Raw genomic sequence first — 10,989 nt, forward strand, 5'->3', positions numbered from 1 at the left:
CTTTATTGACTTCCTCTCAGTTGATTACTCCACCACTTGAATCGTTTTTTCTAGGCAAGGTTTTCAATGGTGGTTAGACCTGGTCCGTTACTTTAAAAGGAGAATTAGAGTTGACGGATCCATTGTCAAAGAAGGATTTTTGTTGCAAACAATCTTCTTAAATGACAGAAGAAAGAGTAATGTTACATTTACACCACTCTTTTATACTATTTTTATTACATCATTATGTGACATATGCTACAACCACACAAATTCTATTATAATATTAAAAAATTTAAATAATTAAAAATTTGTATGATTGTGACATATGCCACATCATGATATAATGAAAATGATGTAAAAAAGTGATGTAAACGTAGGATTACTCTTCTGTTAAATTTCATAATCCTGATCTTCATTCTGCTGACTGAAGATCGAGTTAATCAGTTTAACTATTATTTAAGGACAATTATTTCAAAGACCAGTTTGGTCCTTATTATTTTAAAATACTACTATATTAGTCCTTTGGCTCAATAAAAGGTTAATTACTATTTAATTTATATTGAAATGAAGGAAATACCCTCTTTCAAACTTATTAAAATTTTATTAAACACTGATATAAAAATTCATTTAAAAAAATGGGCAATAAAATTATATATAAAAACAAAAAATTACACATTGCACATTTGAAAAAAACAAAATCATATAAATGTGATGAATTCATAGACTATAATATGTTTATTTAATTTGAATTTGTAGTATGTAATATGTTTATTTAATTTAATATTGTTTGTGTAAATAATTTTCTTTTTTAAAAAGGGCATTTTTGTCATTTCACTACAAATTTAACAATGAACTAAGCTCTTATTAAGTTAGGGGACTAAAACAGTAGTATTTTGAAAAAAGATACACTAAAGATCCCCAAAGAAGGCTGCCAACGCGTATGCAAGAAATGTCCACAAACAGTTTCTAGACGACCAAATAAGCTGGACAGTTGTACTACCTAATTTGTCAAATATTTGATGTTTCCATGCAGATGCAATGAAGACCTAGAAACAGTAATCTACAGTTGTTACTTACTAAGCACTGATATTGATATTTCTGAAGTTTCTAAGTATATTCAGTGAAGAATTGAACAGGTCAGTTCCTTAAGGAGTACGTCTAAATAGACAGCTTCCTCATTATAAATAGAGAGATAAAGTGTAAAGTACTAACAATGTGCTAAATATGGCCGAAGGAGTTATTTCACAGGTTGCTGGAGAAGCTGTCAAGGGAATATGCAGAAACATATTGCAGGCAGCCAAAAGGATCATTAAATTTGAGTCCATCGTTAAAGACCTTGGAGCCACGATCGAATCTTTGGCTCCAAGGATCAATAGGATTGCTCAACTAAAAGAGACACATCAGTATCTAGAGGATGAAATCTGCAAGTTGATGCTGCAATTGAATCAAGCTTAGGAGCTCATTAACAGGTGCGCAAGGGACGTCGCCTGGTGGAACTACTGTAAGAAGTACAGGTACTCAAAGAAGCTCCTTGAATTGGACGCTTCTCTCAGTAAGTCGTTGATGGATTTGCCACTATTAATATGGGAGGATACTCCACAAATTCTAGATGAGATTATCAAACTGAATGAGAAATTGGACAGAATCGTACATGAAAGGAATGCTTATGGTAGAATTCTTAATCTCGGCAAAGCTAAGGCTTTGCATTTGGTTAATGGATTGAAGAAAATTGTACAGTCCATACCAATTTGGATCCATCCCCATTTGAGCTGGTTCATGGGACTTCATAGATCAAGAAGAGGATTTCAAAGAATAATATCCTGCTGTTATCCAAATTATGGTTGAGGTAAACAAGTTAAAAGAACAATACAATGTAATCATTGCCTCAGAAAATAAAATGCTACTACACAGTATAGAAGCAGAATCATCTATGTATTGAAGAACATTGTATCATGGTTGTATTTCAATAAAATGTGATTTCCAGCAAAAACTGGACTTAAATAATGTTAGCAGGGAGATATGTACTTAAATTTGTATATACTGCAAGAAAAAGAAATGAGAAAAAAGAAAAAAAAAAAATCTAAAATTTGAATTAAGTCTTCATGTACAAGTCTAAATACAGTAATTTAATGATTTTTTCCTGTTATAAGTTTTGAGTGTCATGTAATTTTATATTTTATATGTTATAAACTTTGGCAAATAATAAAATTGTGGAAAAAAAAGGTATAAATTGAAGATAATTGTGTCACTAAATTAATTTAAAGTAGTATTGAAAACTTTATTACAATAAAAAAATGAGTTACTATTGAGATTATAACAGTTATGATAAAGTGAAAGAAAAGTAAACAAAATACAAGTTGAATGATATTCCCATCGGCCACCGAAGTTTCAGGAATGTACGTTTTCTCACCCGCGATTTTCGAAAAGAACATTTACCCATCCATTGTAAAAATTCAAACGTTAATATTAACGGTGGAAGGGCATTCTTATCCGTTCGCGCAATATATATTATAGGATTAATATCGCTTAAACCCCTAAAATACAAACAAATGACAATTGTCTTCACCAACTTAGGAATTAACCACTTAAACTCCTATCTTCAATTTCTATAAAATGAAGATTTCACTTAAAGTATGTGTTTCCATAAAATAAAAAGAAATAAAAAAAATCAAAAACCTTTTCATTTATAATAATATCTAAAAATTATAAAACTACAAAACAATATTTCATAATTGTATATATTTTATGAAATTATAAAAAATTATAATTTTCGAAAGAGGAAAAAAACTGAAAAATTTTAAATAAGAAAACAAAAAATTCCCAATATATATATATATATATATATATAGGTCCCAATTAATGAAGAATTTAAATACAATTTTTTTTTTTTAAACAATGGATACGACAAATCTTATAAAAATGTGTTTGGTAAAAATAAGTAGAATTGTTTTTCAAAAATAGTTTCCTAATACAATCCTAAAAACTAGTTTAAAATCAGAAAAAGATTAGGGTGCGTTTGGTTGAATATTCCTATCTATATTCCCAATCTTATTCTCAAAATATTTGTTTGTTTAATTATTTATGAAATATTAGTATATTTTTTTAAATTAATTTTAGACCGCTTAAGTTTATTAATTTCATTAAATACCCCTAGAAAAAAGTTTAAAAATTAACAGAAACACCCCCACCCACCCATGCTTGCCAGATTCCGACAACCACCGTCAGTGGTAGCTGAAATCTATCACAACGGCCTACAAACGATCGGAACTAGCCAATAATTCACCGATGTGGCATTTTCCGGCCATATCCACTGTGGATCTGGTCGGAAAAGGTCAGATTTGGCCGTCATCGATAGCCAAAGAAATGGTTGGCCAAATCTTGGCCATCATTGATCGACAGCGATGGCCATATATTTGGCCATCGACGGCCAATCGATCTAGCATTTTTCGGTTAGATCCGTGGTCGATCTGGTCGAAAAAGGCCATATCGATGCCCTACCCGTCAAATCCAACCTGTCTAGATCGTAATGCCCTTTTTCGGCCAGATTCCGATAGTGGTGGCCAGAATCTAGCACTGTGGGTATGTGGGGGTGTTTTTGTTAATTTTTAAACTTTTTTAAGGTGTATTTAATGAAATTAATCAACTTAAGGGGTCTAAAATAATTAAAAAATATATACTAATATTTCCTAAATAATTAAACAAATAAATATTTTAGGAATATGGATAGGAATATTCAATCAAACGCACCCTAAAAGTTTTCATAGTTTTTTACAGCTTTTAATTTGAAAACAATTTTCAAATTTTATATCAGACACATTTTCAAATATTAAAATATAACTCAAATTTGAATAGTATTTTAGTTTTTGAAAATCATTTTTTTCGACAAATAAAAAAGGCCCATAAAAATTTGAAAAAAATAATCAAAAACTGAAAAAAAAATAAAAAAAGTCGGCTGAAATCGCGCTTGGGTGGGTGCGACTCCGACAGAGTCATAGCTGTCCGTGTGCGATTCCCGCTTAATTAATTAAAAACATCCAGCTGAGTGAAGGAAATGAAACTGATATCCTCAATGATCATTTCTTGGCTTGTACTTTATAGTATCTGCATGAAGATCATAAAAAAATTAAGAGATTTGATATTACAATATAATCAAATAATGACCACCAATCAATTTATCAGATTGCAATGGCCAGAGGAACGCAAGTTACAAAAAGCTAACAGTAACCCCTTATCTTAATCAACTTCTGTTCAATTGTCTCATCGATCTTTTTCTCCCAAAAGATATTATAGCCTTAAATCCAAAGCAGCTAAGAGTTGATCACTTCCAACATCCCATTGTTTATGTTGGTTTTGAGCTGAAGAATGCTAAGGAAATGAGAAGAAACAAAAAACGTAGAGAGAGAGCTATGTGAACTGCACTTTTCCATTAAAACAAACTGAATTTATACAAAGTCTTTTGGTGTAGTGTTGCACCTAATCTGCAGTAAAACTTTACAAGCAAATTATCACCAGCCATACATTATTAACAACTACAATTATATCACATTAAACATAGGTGATAATCCTAAGATTATATTGTTTTTCTTATGATTTCAGTAGGATTTTTATTACTTTTCATCGGATTCTGGCTTGAATTGTTACTTAATTCAGTATATTTTATGTTTTAGGCTTAAATCCTATTTTGGAGAGAAACAGAGCAAAATTGAGCTCGTTGACCCAGTTTTGATCATAGTTCAGAAGATCAGAGAAGTTCTGAGGTTGATTGGAAGCACCCTTGAAGCTTGATCTGACTGGAAACCAAGAAGACCGAAGATTCAAGTGAACAGACAAGTTGAGGGCAGTTCCATAAATTCAGGCCTTAAAACAGAACTTCGCCATGACAAGGTTTTTCCTTCACCACGGTGAAGTATTCCTAGAATTTTGGGTGTCACAAGATTAACTTACTGATAGAAGTTATGTGTATAGAGTTAGGGGTATATGTGTAAATGTAAGGTAGTGAAAATATATATAAGGTGTAATATTATTTTATTATTTTAATTGAATAAACTATAGTAGAATATTTTATCACATGATATCAAAGCATCGATCTTATGGTTTTGTTCTGGTGGCTGACTGCACTGTTCACGCGACACTGTTCACATGACACTGTTCACGAGACACTATTAACAGTTGCTACTTTTTCCGGTGATTAAGTTTGTCGTGTCTCCTGTTTTTCGGTCGTGGTTTCCGGTTGGTGATTTGTTTCTATTATTATGCAATTTCTATTTATTGTGCTTCTTTTTTTTTTATGTTTATTTTATGACTGTTCTGGTTGTGGTGTTCGATTTGAATTGTGAATTTGTTGTGAATTGATGATTTGGGTTTGCTGGATATTGGTGATTGGAGGTGATCTTGTCTATGAGCTTAGTAGAGAATTCATTGTTGGTTTGATTAAGCTATGGCAGTGGAAGATAAATAGGTGGTGACTGAAATTTTAGTTCACTCATCTGCAAGGATTACTGATAGGAAGCTACTGGGAAAGTAGAATTATGCTCAATGGAGACGAACTGTTAGGAGATATGCTTCTAGCATTAACATAGGAGATCATTTGACTGAGGATCCATCTACGGATTCACTTCCACAAACAGAGAGTGATAAGCAACTAGAAGGTAGTGATAAGAGATTAGAGAGTGTTAGGAGAATTTGGAAGAAATGGCTCATGAAGGAAGCTAAATTGTTTAATCAGATCCAGAATACTCTAGATTCCACAGTGGATGATGTTATTAATCATTGTGATACAGTTAAAGAGTTATAGAAGTATCTAGAGTTTCTGTATGCTAGTAAACATGACTTGTCTCATTTTCATGAGTTGTTCTTGTGGATTTATCGAGCAAATATGCAAGAGAATACTATACAGAGGTGAAGCAAGCCTTTCAGGAAAAACGAGCTATATTCCCTATGACTGCAGATGTTGTGCAAATGAAAGAACAAGAAGAGCAAGTGGTGTGTAGTGTTTTCTGGTTGGGCTGAGACCAGAATATGAGATAGTTCAGACACAACTTCTTACTAGTGACAAACTTCCTTCTCTAACAAAGGTTTATGCTCGTCTTCTTCAGGTTAGTAAAGGGGATGATAGAGGAGCATCTAAAGACAGGGAGACTCTTCATGTTGCTCAAGATTATGCAGCTCTTGCTAGCATGAAGTCTAATAGTGGTAAAGGCAACAAAGGTGCCAATCAAGATATCAAGGGTACTTGTGGTAATGGTAATGGTCCTCGTACTTGCTTCCATTGTGGTGTTGAAGGTCATGTCAAAAAGAATTGTTGGAAGTTACATGGAAAGCCTCCAACTATGTCAAGCAATCAAAAATATGCTCATGTTGCCACTGAAGATGATATTTTACCTATCCTTCACAAGTTACTATATCTACAGGTGAGTATGCTTGCCCTACTCAGCTTGCTAGCCCCCAGTCATCCATTCTGTCAACTGTTACTACATTAACTCAACTAGGTAATCTGATAGCTTGTGTATCTACTTCTAGTCATAATTGTGTCATTGATTTTGGTGCTACGCACCATTTGACAAGTGATACAAGTATTCTCTCCTCATTTACACCTTTTTCTAATTTTTCTTCTGTTACTTTAGCTAATGGGTCTACTATGCCAATTATGGGTTGTGGTGCTGCTAATCCCACCAAATCTATGTCTTTCTCCTCTATTCTATGTCTTCCTCACTTTCCCTTTAATCTCTTATCTGTTAGTCAAATCACTACTGCGTTTAATTGTGGTGTTTACTTTTTCCCTACTCATTGTATCTTTCAGGATCTTGGGACAAAGCAGATTATTGGTACGGCTCGTGTCTCAGGTGGCTTGTACATGCTTGATGACATCTCTACTCTAATGTCGCCACATGTTGCATGTACCAGTGATTTGTCCTTCTCTTTTTTCCATGGTTGTTTTGGTCATCCTCCTCTTCCAATCCTGAAGAAGTTATGTCCTAGTTTACAGTCAATGTCACAGCTTAACTGTGAAGTGTGTCAATTTGGGAAACACCATCGAGTGTCTTTCAGTCCTAGAAAAAATAAACGAGCTATTGCTCCTTTTGATGTTATACATTCTGACATTTGGGGTCCTTGTCTTGTTTTATCTAAATATGGTTATAAATATTTTGTTACTTTTATGGATGATTTTTCACGTGTTACATGGCTATTTTTATGAAAAATTGTTATGAATTATTATCTATATTTTGTGTCTTTTATACTAAGATACAAAACCAATTTGCTTCATCTATCAAAATTTTGCGAAGTGATAATGCCAAAGTATAATTTTTTGCCTCTCTCTCTTCTTTTTTGTCCACCAGGGGTATTATTCATCGGTCGTCTTGTGTGTATATGCCTCAGCAAAATGGAGTCACTAAGCGAAAAAATTGTCATTTGTTAAAGGTCGCTCAGACACTTCTCTTTCATATGAAAGTCTCTAAAGAGTTTTGGGCACATGTTATTTCTACTGCTTGTTACTTAATTAATCGTATGTCTTCATCTATTCTATCTGGCCAAATACCTTACTTCATTCTTTTTCCTTCTCAACCTTTGTTCCCTCTCACTCCCAAAATCTTTGGGTGTACTTGCTTTGTTCAAGTTGTTTGCCATCATCTTTCCAAATTAGACCCTGGATCCCTCAAGTGTATATTCTTAGGTTACCCACAGTATCAAAAGGGCTATCGTTGTTTTTCTCCTACTTTGGGTAAGTATATTGTCTCGGCTGATGTTTCATTCTTCGAAACTACTCCTTATGTTGACAATTCCATTCCATCTTCTTCTCTAGTCATTGATGATTTTCTTATTTATACCATTACTCACTATAGCTCTCCACCCCTGTCTTGTCCTCCTATCACTCAGATATACTCTCGCCGCCCTCCACCGCAGCAAGTGGCACTAGCGCTAACATCAATGTCGGCATCTGATACACTTGAGACTTTGCCCCTACTACCTACCTGGCCCCCGGGTCTGGATCCTCCTCCTTCTAACCTAGATCTTCTCATTGCTTTACGTAAAGGTAAGCGCCTTTGTACTTATCCTATTTCCTCTTTTGTTTCTTATAACTCATTGTCTCTATCTTCCAAGTTGGTTGTTGCCTCTTTAGATTCCGTGTCTATTCCCCGTTCAGTGTTTGAAGTAGTTGCTCGTGATGGATGGCGAAGGGCTATGCAAGAAGAGATGTTGGCTCTTGAGCATAACAATACATAAAATCTCGGTGATTTACCTGGTGACAAAAATACCATTGGGTGTAAGTGGGTTTTCATGGTGAATGTTAATCTTGATAGGTCTGCGGCCTGGTTGAATGCTCAGTTGATTGCTAAGGGTTATGCTCAAACATATGGTATTGATTATTCGTAGACATTTTCTCATATTACTAAGATGACCTATGTTCGGTTGTTTATTTCTCTTATAGCTTCTTATGGTTGGCCCCTTCACCAATTTGATGTCAAGAATGTCTTTCTTCATGGTGATCTTCTTAAGGAGGTTTACATGGAGCAACCACCAGAGTTTGTTGCTCAGGGGGAGTCTGGAAAGGTATGCAAACTTAGAAAATCTTTATATGGTTTGAAACAATTTCCACGTGCTTAGTTTGGGAGATTTAGTGATGTAGTGATTGAATTTGGTTTGCATAGAACTGCTTATGATCATTCTGTCTTCTATAGGCAATCTAGTTTTGGTATTGTCCTCCTTGTTGTTTATGTTGATGATATTGTAATAACTGGTAGTGATAGTGTTGGTATTCATAGTTTGAGAATCTTTTTGGCTTTCAAATTTCACACGAAAGACTTAAGCTCTTTAAAGTATTTTCTGGGATTTGAGGTTTCTCGAAGTAGGAGAAGGATTGTCTTGTCTCAACGCAAGTATGTGTTAGATTTGTTGACTGAAACAAGTCTAAATAGAGCCAAGCCTTGTGATACTCCTATGGTTCCTAACGTAAAATTGAATGTTGAAGATGGAGAGGTGTTTGTTGATCCAGAGCGATGTAGATGAAAAGTTGGAAAGTTGAATTATCTTACAGTAACTTGTCCAAATATTACTTTCTCAATGAGTGTGGTAAGTCAATTTATGTCATCTCTTAGGACACCTCATTGGGATACAGTTCTTCATATTTTGAAATATCTCAAGAGGGCTCTTGGACGTGAGATCCTTTATATTAATCATGGCCACAGTAAAGTAGAAGGATTTTCATATGCAAATGGTGCAGGATCATTTGTAGACAGGTGTTCTATGACTGGATTTTGTGTTTTTGTTGGAGGGAATCTTATTTCTTGGAAAAGTAAGAAACAACTTGTTGTAGCTAGATCAAGTGCAGAATTTGAGTACCGAGCTATGGCACAAGTAACTTGTGAGCTTATATGGACAAAATATCTCCTTAGAGAAGTTGGAATTGGTGATCCAATGATTATGGACTTGTGGTATGATAACCAAGCAGCCATACATATAGCCAACAATCCAGTTTTTATGAGCGAACAAAGCATATAGAAGTTAATTGTCATTTTGTCTGAGAGAAACTTGAACAAAAATTAATTTCCACTAAGCATAGCCAAACTTGCAGCTTCAACTAATGACCATCTTCATTAGTTTCCAGCAAAATATCATCACATTCAACAGTTTATAGCTTCTTAACTTGAAATACCAGCAACTTCCTTTTTTAATCTACTGACAAACTTTAAAAGACTGAATCAACTCTAATGATCGTAGCCCTTTCCTAAACCTGGGTCACCAATTATTCTTCCTGAGTGACATTGAAGAGGACAGAAATCTCCAAGCGAGTTCAATCTTATCTAACAATCGTGCTGAAAAAGGTTGGAGTTTCAAAGCAATAGAATAGATACTTGCTAGATTTTCAGAAGGTTTGAATCACCAATAATCACTACAAGAACAATTCCCATCCTCAAAACTATGGAACCCATTTGAATCCCTCGCAATTATTTTTCTCATCCTCAAAGCCATTGAGTGACGAAGCTACTGAAACACTTTTTTAACAGTGGTGGCTGACGGTCAGCAATCATATTGGGTGGTTGAGTTGTTTTGGCTAATTTTTAAACTTTTATCTAAGTAAAAAGCTTCTCTCAAAATTCTTTTATTCTTCACAATTAAATATATTAATATAATATATTTACCAATTTATTTCAATCTAATTAAACATATTTAACATAATATTTCTAATAATTTTCAAAGTAATTTATCTTCTCATTAATATAATATTTTCAATAATATAATAATTTTTGAACTAAACCCCCTTAAAGATAAGTTTTCAGAATTTTCATACACATAACGAAACGAAGATGTTAATATAAAAATTTCATATATAAAGATGTGACCACTGACAATTGAATTTTCGGAGAAATAATGTAAAAGGCAGGGGATTCTCATAAACATAATTAATGAAAGCTTTTTAACTTTTGGAAAATCAATTTCTTTGGATTGGGGACGAAGCAAACTTGTGCAACATTTTTACGAGTCAGCAAAAGTGAGAGCTGAGAGGGAGGGAGTGCTTTGCCATAAATTCCACATAAAAGAATGATTGCAAGAAAAATATTAAAATATTAGCGAAGCACTAGCAGACTGACTCAAAGACTTCAATTTTGTAGAGAATATGTGATAAGTCAATGAAAGTAATTCACGTTCCGCTGCATGTATTGTTAATCCACAATAATATTTTTATTTTTCAATTATTATAAAGATTAATTTTTAAATCGATTTATATATTATCACAAATTTAAAGAAGCAATAATTCTTAACTAATTTAAATACACGCTAAAACAAAACAAATATATACAGTCTGGAATGAGAATTAAATTAATATTGTTGTGACAATTTAGAGTTATTTCGATATAAATAAAAACTAAATGAGATGAAATTAAATTGTTAATAAAATATTATAATTTTCTTAAAAAAGGAATAAAAAATAACTTAAAATTTTATAGAAGTTATTTTAATATTTTTACTTCAACATTTTTTTCCCCTTTTATTCGATTAAAAACAAAA

The sequence above is a fragment of the Pistacia vera genome, unplaced genomic scaffold (assembly GCF_008641045.1).
Source record: "Pistacia vera cultivar Batoury unplaced genomic scaffold, PisVer_v2 Contig282, whole genome shotgun sequence".
Taxonomy (NCBI): Eukaryota; Viridiplantae; Streptophyta; class Magnoliopsida; order Sapindales; family Anacardiaceae; genus Pistacia; species Pistacia vera.